The following is a 10,556-nucleotide window of genomic DNA, read 5'->3' as shown; positions in this document are numbered from 1 at the left end:
CGTTTAAAAACGTCTTTGATAGTGAATGATTTAAAATGGGGCGGCCCGGTAGTCCAGTGGTTAGCACGTCGGCTTCACAGTGCAGAGGTACCGGGTTCGATTCCAGCTCCGGCCTCCCTGTGTGGAGTTTGCATGTTCTCCCCGGGCCTGCGTGGGTTTTCTCCGGGTGCTCCGGTTTCCTCCCACATTCCAAAAACATGCGTGGCAGGCTGATTGAACACTCTAAATTGTCCCTAGGTGTGAGTGTGAGTGCGAATGGTTGTTCGTCTATGTGTGCCCTGCGATTGGCTGGCAACCGATTCAGGGTGTCCCCCGCCTACTGCCCGGAGACAGCTGGGATGGGCTCCAGCACCCCCCGCGACCCTAGTGAGGATCAAGCGGCTCGGAAGATGAATGAATGAATGAATGATTTAAAATGTGTATGTTTGGAACTATCTGTGTCGGTGTGGACAAAGTCCTGGCTGAAGAACACAATCAAGACGTTAGAAGTGTTTTTTTGGGTTTTTTTTTTTTTTTTACTTTTAGCCTCTCAATTTGGCATTCGTTCGTAGCCGGCGGACACAAACCACAGACGAGTGAAGAAGAACCAGGCGGCCACTTAAATACATTTTCCTCGTCACAAATCATTTATTTCACTCTCAAAGCAAAATGAGAAAAAGGCAGAGACCTTGCAGAGAGACAAGGACGAAGAATAAATGAGCAGAACAAGGAAAAAACTCAGGAGTTGTCATCAAGGTCGGGTGCTCGAGTGCCACTGCATTTGGAAGGAAATAATCTCCTTTAACGAGGTCTTTTATTATTATTTTTTTTTGATGATTAAGTGCTGATTATCTTTTCCACTTTCGCTTGCCGTCCCCCGGGAAGCACTTCAAAAACTGAAAGAGCAGCCGTTTTGCTGCATTTGAAAAATAGATCATTGACGACGTGTGATTGATGTGTCACGTCTCGGCGCCTCGGTGAACCGCAGCTCTGGGACACGCAAACTTCCAGGGAGGCGCATTGAACTCCCCAGCGGAATTAGGGGATGGGAATAAGGTTCCAGGACCGAGCTTTGATTTCCTGCATGATAACAACCCGGGCTAAACGTTCGCTCCTCCCTGACATTCAAAGCTTGTCTCTCTGTTCAGGGAGTTCACGTCAACGTGCTTCCTTCCTGATTTCCAATTCAGTCGGTGCTTTGGCAGAATCTTGCGGCACCTCTGGAAAATAAAGCAAATTGGTGATTTTTTTTTTTTAATTCATTTTTCCGTTTGTTTTTGTAGCCGATGATAAAAACAAAACAAAGAAAAATCGTACAATTTGTGAGTTATTCAATTGCCGTTTGACTCGCGTCCCTGCATCGAGATCCTCAACATTCATCTGGAATTTGAATGTCTTTGATCACCGTTTATTAATTTTTTTTTATCACCATTGCGATCTTACAGACAGACAAAAGCAACAATCGGCAAATGGCAGACTGATTATTCCCGAAATGTCACGCGTCCCCGCATGAGTCACCGCGACGGCGTCTTGCCGATGGCGTCTGATAACGCTGCCCAGAAACGCATCTGCATTCCAATGAGTCGCCTTGTTTTAGTCCCCCCCCCCCCCCCCCCCCCTCCTCAGAAACACAACAAGCGAGCAGATCCGACAAGACGGAGATGAAAGAATCGGAATGTTCCGACATTTGATTTATGACGGCGTTTTCTGTGTTCAGGAACGCGATGGGGTGGGAGGGGCTGATTGTAGGCTGACTTGTAGTTAGCAAGTTTCCCTCCAATTCAAATCTGGGCTCAGGCCTACTCCCGACTTCCAAAAAAATCCTCTTCCTCTTGTGCATCAAATCTTTGAACAGGAACCTAGCATACATGTTTTTGGAACGCGGTCCAGGGAAAAAATTAGCAGGAAGGAGAAATGAATCTGAGATGATTTACAATTGATGGATCTGGTTTTTTTTTCTTTTTTTTTTGATGAAGATAAGACGCTTATTTTTTAATTTTTTTTTCCAGGTCGTTCGCGGACACAAGTTCCTCAGCGAATGGATCCGATGTGCGCCGATGTCTTTGCGCGGGGGCGTCGTCTCTGCTCAACCCGCGGCACCGAGCTGGTTCAGTGGCACAAAATGGCCGACCGTGCTGCAGAGGTATTGATTATTCTGTGCCCTCCGGCGGCCTTTTGTGCCGCTGCTGGACTATATGGTTTTATTCACATATAACCAATCACGCACATTTCCGTCCAACATGTCTGCTGGCGTATTCGCTCGGACGTATATTAAAAACATAAACGAATGATTGATGTACTTCATACTGTTTATTTATTTTTGTTGAGAATCCAAATAATTAAGAATGCATTCCAGACAACAAGCAACTGAAAGGTCAGATCGATGTGTTTATGTTCTGTTGGGAGATGGGGTAAACTCGTTTTCTTTGAACGTTTTCTGAGAACATTTTTTTTTTTTTTTTTTTTACCTTTTGTTGCTGCCGGGAGGAATCGTGATCAGGAAAACAAATACTCAGAGTTAACCTGAGCAGACTTTCTGCACTTTGATTTCACTTTGAGATTTCACATCTCACAACCGAAGTGTACTAGAATGAAGTCGTGTAGCGTATTGGGTTTGATTCCGAGCCAATGTCGACATTTTCAGCTACTGCCAGACCCAAGCCCAGATGAATCCTTTGGTGCACCCTGTAACCGGATAACCCGAGAAGCTGTCCACTGTTGTAACCGAAAACGGGAAAGTTGTGTCAGGAAAAGCATCTGGGGTTAAAAACGATACCAAACAATTCATCGATGAGACGAGCCGAAAGCCATAAACAACAAGCCTTTGATTGTCAAAAGATGAAATTTGAATTGCAAATTTTTTATGCATTTCATGATTTCAAAAGTGTTCTGCTGTACTCTGTTTGTTTTTGTCACTGCGATGAAACAATCAGACATTTTGACGTGGGCTCTGTTTGTAAAAGATTATATCGCGGCATCCGCGTGGATAATGCGATTTCTTTTCGACCGCGTTTTGATCTCGAGCTTTCTGCAGTGCGCACCATAAATAAGCATATTTAAAATCCACAGTCAAATTAATATTTCGACAGACATTGAAGCAAAATAAGGGCCAGCTCCCAAATGACTGCACGGCAAAGTTTTAATATCCCCGCGGGAATCGAGCCGGCGCCCTTGTGTCAAGGGTAGCCGCTTAAGTTTGGACAGTTTCTCTGAGCACCTAAAGGTGACTGACGCCCCTCCCCCTTGCGGAGTCTTATTTACGGCCCGCGCCACAACAGATGGGCGCGGCGAAGGCCTTGGTTTAAACATTCAAGGCCACTTCGCTCTTTACGCAGCGAGTGACATTTGGGGGACAGTCAAGCCGGGAACATGTCTATCAGGCAACGTTATTTATGAGGGGGGGCTGTGGGGGTGACCTCTGATCGCAACTAATATTGTTTGTTTATTTATTTTTTAAATAAAGGAAAAAATAATTCTGTTGAGCTCCACGATCGCTCCCATCGCTCAGTCTTCATTCAGTTGTTGGCCGGGCCACGTGCGGCGTCATAAATGGGAGCGCCGTTGCCTTGTCAGTTCAGTCCGACGCAGTCTATTGGTCCAAGTGAAATGTCATCATCGGTCAGTCGGTTGTTGCATCCAATCTCGATGCAGCCAGCGGTCAGGCTAAATGTCAGTCATCAGACAAAGCACAGAAGAGTTGTCCGTCCCAGCTGCCTTTTGGATCCTTTGCGAACTACCCAGTATTAATTAGCTAAGCGCGGTTTGGCTCAACCGATACTGACTGATGTTTTTTTTTTTTTTTTTTTAGGGTGGATTTTCTACTACCGACTACCGGCAAGCTAGCCTTCGGCTAAGCAGAAATAAATCGGCGCCAATTTGAACTATGCTGTGGTCAGACACCACGAGCAATGACATCATTATTGCGAGATAAAGTGCCGTCGGTCAATGTGACGGCGTGGACGTAATCTTCACATCCGCCGGACACCGAGAGAGGACCTATGTGACATTTTCATCCCCAAACACGTCCTCTTCTGCGTCACGCCGTTATTGCGCCGCGGCCGCCTGCGCCGCTGATGAGGCTGTTTGTGTCATTCAAAAGCCATTAATTGAACACCAGCTCTTATTATGGTGATTAAAGTGACAGGAAGTCGCGCGTTGCAATTAAGGGGAGGAAAATAATCATCAGCCAAATGGAAATGAGCGTAAAGCGACGCTGTCGGCAAGGAAGCGCAGTGTCAAGTGCGAAGCGAAAGATGCATTTACCACAAGAGTCTCTGTGCTCATCATCATTTCGGTCATTGGGGGGAGGGGGAGAATGATGCCCGGCAATGACGGAAAAAATTGATCAATCAATTGTGTATTAAAGAACCCATAACAATAAATAATTCCTACCACCATACCTGATTCCAATCTGATTTCTCCCCCAATTTCGATATTTAGGGCTGACTCTCTGCCACTGTTTTTAGCAAGTGTCCAAAATAGGATCCAGCCCTGTTCCGACCGGACCGCACAGTTGAACCAGTAGAGTAGTCCCCTTTGATTTGATTAAATATGATTATCCATGAGGGTGTTTGAGCTGAGCTTGTGGAGCATGTGTGTGTCTCAAACACGTTGCCTCTAAGAGGCCATGACTCCCACGATCCTTTTGGAGTGGCCGTTAAGGGCATCCTGGGACCTCGGGAGTATAAAACGGCGGTGATAGAGATAGAAACCATATTGGGTCGCGAGTTGGCTGGCCGATAAATGACATAAATCTTGCGTGCCAGTCACCAGATAACAGGTCATGTTTTAAATAAATAAAAAAACTGAGCGGTGCGAGGCCCCGAGAATAAAGATAATTACTTTTGATAAGGCGCGAGTGAGGAAAGGCTAAGTTGATAAGACACAGCGGTGCGAGCGAGCATCGTTGACACTGACGTTTCCCTGGCTGAGTCGGCGACGTGCTGCCTCTAAAACTGTACTCCCTGCACGTATGCATTAGCATACAGATAATGCCACACTGTTTTTGTTGTTTTGCGGCTGCGTGCCACCAAAAAAAATAAAATAAAGAAAAGTCGTATTGAGGCATTAAAGTGTAGAATTGGTTGCATAAACCACGGTAAGTCACATTTCCAATTTTCAGGTTTGTATATTCACATTCACGGGCGGACAAGCTAGCGGTTGTATATTAGCGGTCACGTGCTAGCAATGACTTGTTGCTCTTGGTACTGTACCATCAGGTGTCAGTTATGTCGATATTCTGACGGCTGTTCTTTGAAGTCCTACAGGTTATACGCGATAATTCATCTGAGCATCTGACGTGATAATTGCAAAGCTCTTCCAAATGTGCCCGAAGGAAGCGGTTGAGGATTCAAGGCGCTAACGTTGGCAGGCAGTAAGTGTCATCAGTCACGGAGGGCGTCGGTAAGCAAACGGCGGAATTATGAAAAATGGTGTCTGTCATCACAAGATGGCTGCTACCGAGTGTCAAAGTGAGAAGTCACTTCATCAGGATTCCTCCTGCCACCCAAACTCTTGCTTCCGATGCTAATTTTGCCTCCTCGCCAATGACTCCCTGCCGTCAGTTTATCTGCAGTCCGTGTCCATAAATCACTCACGGATGACTTTTCGTCTTCTTCCGTCGCTTTGCTGAGATAAGCGCGTTTAGCCGAAAGGCCTTATGATCAAATTAGCCGTAATCTCATACCAAGATGATTTGACAAACCTCGGGAGCAAATGCGCGGCAATTAAGATTGAGATTAAGTCATCTATCGACATTGATCAGCACATCATCACGCGTGCACAGCACCACACAATGGACATGCCGACCTCGAAGAAGGACGCATCGGATCACGTGTGTTCATAATTAGGCGCGTAGCCGTCGGTCATGTGTTAGCGGTCACGTAAATGGTTCAAAGTCATCCGTTAGTGGTCACACCAAAGGGATCGCATGTCCTCTTCCATGTTAGTATTGACATACCTATGTTTGTGATTACATGCTAGCGTTGAGTAAACATTCGCTAACGGTCACGTTAGCTGTCATATGTTAGCAATCGGTTACATGTTAGTGATTCGTGAACAGGGACAGCGGTTACTACAGTGGATAGTTTATTGTGTTATCAGGTTACAGGGTGCATGAACAGGTTAATAATTTTTATTATTAACCCGGCCCGATTAGCGGCCTAGCGTTAGCATATTGTTATCGGTAAATTAGCGGTCACGTGAAGGTCTGATGATCTTGCCCGTGTTTGGTTGCTTCCGACTTAAGATATGCTCCCCCATCATCGAAATCTTGTGGAAGAGAAGAAAATAACACTCTTGTACAAACATTTTACGACATGAGGAAAAGCACGTGTTTCTTTGCCCGTTTGTGGGCCTCCACTGAAGTCGTTGAAAGCGTGAAGAAAAGGATTTTGAAAGAGGGAAGAGTCGGTCATTCAAGCGGGAGGAATGTCAGCGCTTGTCAGCGGGCGCTGTCGACTGCTCTACATTCCCTCGCTGTCTTTCTTCCTCCTCGAAAAGCTCTAAAGCACTCTTGGCTGGAATTAGGGGCGCTTTCACCCTCACAGGGAGCTTCAAAGCCAGCATGGGGGGGCGGGGGGGGGGGGGGGGGTTTATCACTGCTTGAGATCATAGAAGCCAGAGTTTCCAATGCATAAAGTTGATTGAGGCCCTCTTTGATCCTGATGTGCTTTCGCGTACTCGCTGGGATTTACCCGCACTCGCTGTGTGTCCGGCGGCGAGAACGCTGGTGCTCTCTGTTAGCATCCGTGCAAAAGAGACCACCCACCGAAAGCAACTGCCGACTGTAATATACAGTAAACAACTATTTAGAGTAATTTACGGTATCCAGTTGTTTCCAAAGGATGATCATTTACAGGGCGGTACGGTGGGTGACTGGTTAGCGCGTCTGCCTCATAGATCCCGGTTCGATTCCAGGCTCCGACCTTGTGCCCTGCGATTTGCTGACAACCAGTTTAGGGTGTCCCCGGCCAACTGCCCAAAGCCTGCTGGGATGGACTTCAGCTCGCCCATGACGCTCGTGAGGATCAAAAAGCACCAAAAAATTGGTTCTGACTCGCGGTTCTATCGTTGCCCGTAAGCGTCGCTGTGTTTTTTGTTGAAGCGGCGCAGCATTAAGCCCGCGATTGCATTTCCACCGAAGCGCTATGTCAGTCGCATTTCCATTTCTCGTCACTTTGCATTCTTTTCAAAACAGACGAGAAACGCTCACCCGCTTTGAATGCCGTGGCGACGGGAGGAAACTTATGACTATGGATGAGAGACAAAACAAAAAAGTGCGGCAGTGGCGGCAACGTTTTTCCCGAAGAACCTGCGCACTGCATTCTCTGCGTCTGCTCTCTGCTCTGTACACTCATTTCGCTTTTCTTCACTTCTCAATAAATCACTACTTTAAAGGTTTTGCTCTTCTCAAAATGTCACAATTTCCTGACGTGTTCAAACATTCAAAAACGGGCTACGTAGCTCCCCTTTGAATTTTGAGAAAATGTCGCCCAGTTTGACTTAGCAACACTGAGTAGTTATGTCTATCATGAGTAGACCACCAAAAAAAAGAAGCCATGTCTGAAAAGACAGAGGAGGCCTGCCATTTTGTTTTAAAGCAGACATTTTACTCTTATTTTTGCTACTTCTAAGAGTCTTCCAATTTATTTTCGAAAATTCAGCCCCTGAAAAAAATTTGACTGAGCATCATGAAATTTGGCAGGCCTGTCTATCATGTGTGAATCCACAAAAAAAAAAAATCTCAGGAAGCCCTTCCTGAAAATTAATCGGAAGAAGCCATGATTGTCTTGTCTTGAGAGTGTTTGATTGCTCCCAAATTCGAACCACCACCTCTTTACGAATGGATTGCGTGCGGCTGAAGAATGCACACATGATGCCCATTTGTTATCCTCTTCAGAAAGTACATACTTTTTTACACATACATTTTAGCAAAGGGGAAAAAAAAAATATCGTATTCCCTTGCATTGATGATATTTGTCAAAGCGCCATCCACCTCTTCCTGTGACGATTGACAAGCTGGCCAACGGCACGTATTGCCGGCATGAAGGATGCATGCATTTTACATGCGCCACCTCCCCATCTATCTGCCGCCTGGCAGGCTGGTGGGGAGGGGAAAAAAAAGCCAGATCTGAAAAGCCAAACATGCGCACGCATGTATTTGATGCGTGATGAGGAGAGCTCACTTGAAATAGGTTTCATGAGAGGAAAGCATACCGAGAGGGCGAGCGTGCCCGCGGCCTCGCCCGGCTCGCCATTAGAAATGAGATGAGGAGTGGAGATGAATAACAACGCGGCGCTCATCTGCTCCTCCGCTCCCTTCATCACACTTTGGCAGATTATGCTCACACAACAACACTTAAGAGGTGTTTACGTTTTAGGAGTAAACGCTTCGCTAGTGATAAGCAATTACCCGACTGCGGACACATTCCGCCATTTTTAGTAGCACACATTTATATACATCATCACAATGATATTTCCCCCCCCCTCCCCCTTCTTCATTTCTCTCAATTTTCTGCACTTGATCCATTGGCGGAATTGAAATTTGCACCGTTAATTAATTAGCACGTAATTCTGTGTTTACACGGCACCTCAGCGCTGGCCTTTCCACGCCGCCGACAAACGGCCCTCTCACACCGTGACCAATTAATGCCGGCAGCCATTGTGACGGTTGTGTCACGGCGGCGTGGTAAGCACATCCACAGGGTTAATTACATTGACCCTTTGTTGTTGTTGTTGTGGGGTGTTTCTTTTTTTAATGAGTTCATCTCACTCCGGTTACTGTTGTCGTCGTCGCTGTGCGGCTCATGAGTTTTCGCCAAGATGCTCATTTATGAACGTCACTGGGGGGAAAAAGCCTCTTAATTCTCCTCCAATGTGTATTCTTTGCGTCTGTGTAAAGGGATTACTTTGGACCCCCGTAATGTTGCGGATTTTAGAGCAGCTAACGCGTCCGCTAGTAGGCATGCAACTAAAGTAACTTATGTGACCGGTGTCACCAGATAACAGAACGTAACTAATAATTCAACACGTTAACGTAACTTACTCATGTCACATTCCTAACTCGACTCGCTAATATAACGCAACTAGCTAGCTAGCCAGCTATCATCACACACCCTATTCATTCCACGTAGGGAACTAGCATCATTGATTAGCAAATCTAATAGGACACAAACGTAAATGACGAGCTAACGTCACTTACACAACAAACTATACAGTGTAAATGCATCTAAATTAATGTTCCCAACATATTGACTGAACTAGCTAACATACCAAATTAGCAACAACAACAACAAAAAGATTTAGCTCACGAAGCCCGCCAGCTATCATTGCTAACATAACAAACATAACTAATGAAGGAACTGACCAACAAAGCTAACTACAAAACTTAACAAATTGCATGATTAAAACAAACTGTTGCGAAACACGAGCAAATGAATGCATCTTATTTTGCATGCCAAAACAACGATGCATTTGGAGCGTCACTGTTATTGAACAAGTGACAAATGAGGTTGAAACTGTCAGTGAGTCTGCGCCAACCTGTCAGTTACACCTATCCAAAAAATGCTGAGTCATCACACCGGATCTGGCATATTCAAAAGGTTATACCAAAAAGGTTCATATCAGCTCAAAATGAAAGGCCGAGCATTTTCCCCTGCCAGAAAAGGGTCAGTCATGTTCCAGGAAAAGCAATCAAATAGCGCTAATTCAAATATATTAGTGACTGTGAGTGCTTTTAATGCTTTTATCGCACACAAAAAATGTTGGTTTATTTATTTCTTTTCTTTCAGCACACACCAAAGCACATGATGTCAGTGCATTGGTGTTTGTATTGTATTTTGCATTGGCATGCCAAGGTAATGTGATGAATCTTTTTTTTTCTTTAATAATGAGTGATACAAACATCACACATGTCATTCTTTGTATCGTCAACGGAATTTTGCATTGGACTCGGGCAACCACTTTAATGCAAAATCCCACTTAACATGCGCCGATGCTTATTTCGTTGTCGTCATTTATACATTTTTATTTTAAACGTCAGCTAACACAAGAGTCTAATGGATTGCAGCAAACTAGCGTCAAATGTTGATTGAATAGCAAAGTGTAGAGCACTTCTCTCCACTCAGTCATTTGCTCTCCAGAAAGAGCGTTGAGACGGCGTCGCAGCGGTACTTCACTTCAATGCACTTTAACATCCATTTGTATAACATTATGTGACCTGCGCGTGTGGGTGTTTGCCTGGGGCTCATTAATAGCCGCTAATTGCGAGCTCCACACTCAACTATTACAAAGCGACGGAACATTTGTCTGAATTAATGCGAATCTTTCAACATCCACATGGAACATCAGAGCTACAGTTTATTAAAAAATGAATTGGGGTTTTGTTTGTTTGTTTTTTTTACCCCTCTCAGAGCAGAGATGTATGCAACCTAACAATGCTTGGCTATAGCTAGCTGTGCTCGGCTCGAGTAACTAATGTAGTTCATTAACTCACTCACTCATTCTACAATGTAACTTGGCAGCTACGCAACAGACGGATGAAATAAGTCCTGCCAGAAATCGTCATGTCATGATTC

The sequence above is a fragment of the Hippocampus zosterae genome, chromosome 20 (assembly GCF_025434085.1).
Source record: "Hippocampus zosterae strain Florida chromosome 20, ASM2543408v3, whole genome shotgun sequence".
In the NCBI taxonomy this organism is placed as follows: Eukaryota; Metazoa; Chordata; class Actinopteri; order Syngnathiformes; family Syngnathidae; genus Hippocampus; species Hippocampus zosterae.
This window is presented reverse-complemented; position numbering follows the sequence as displayed.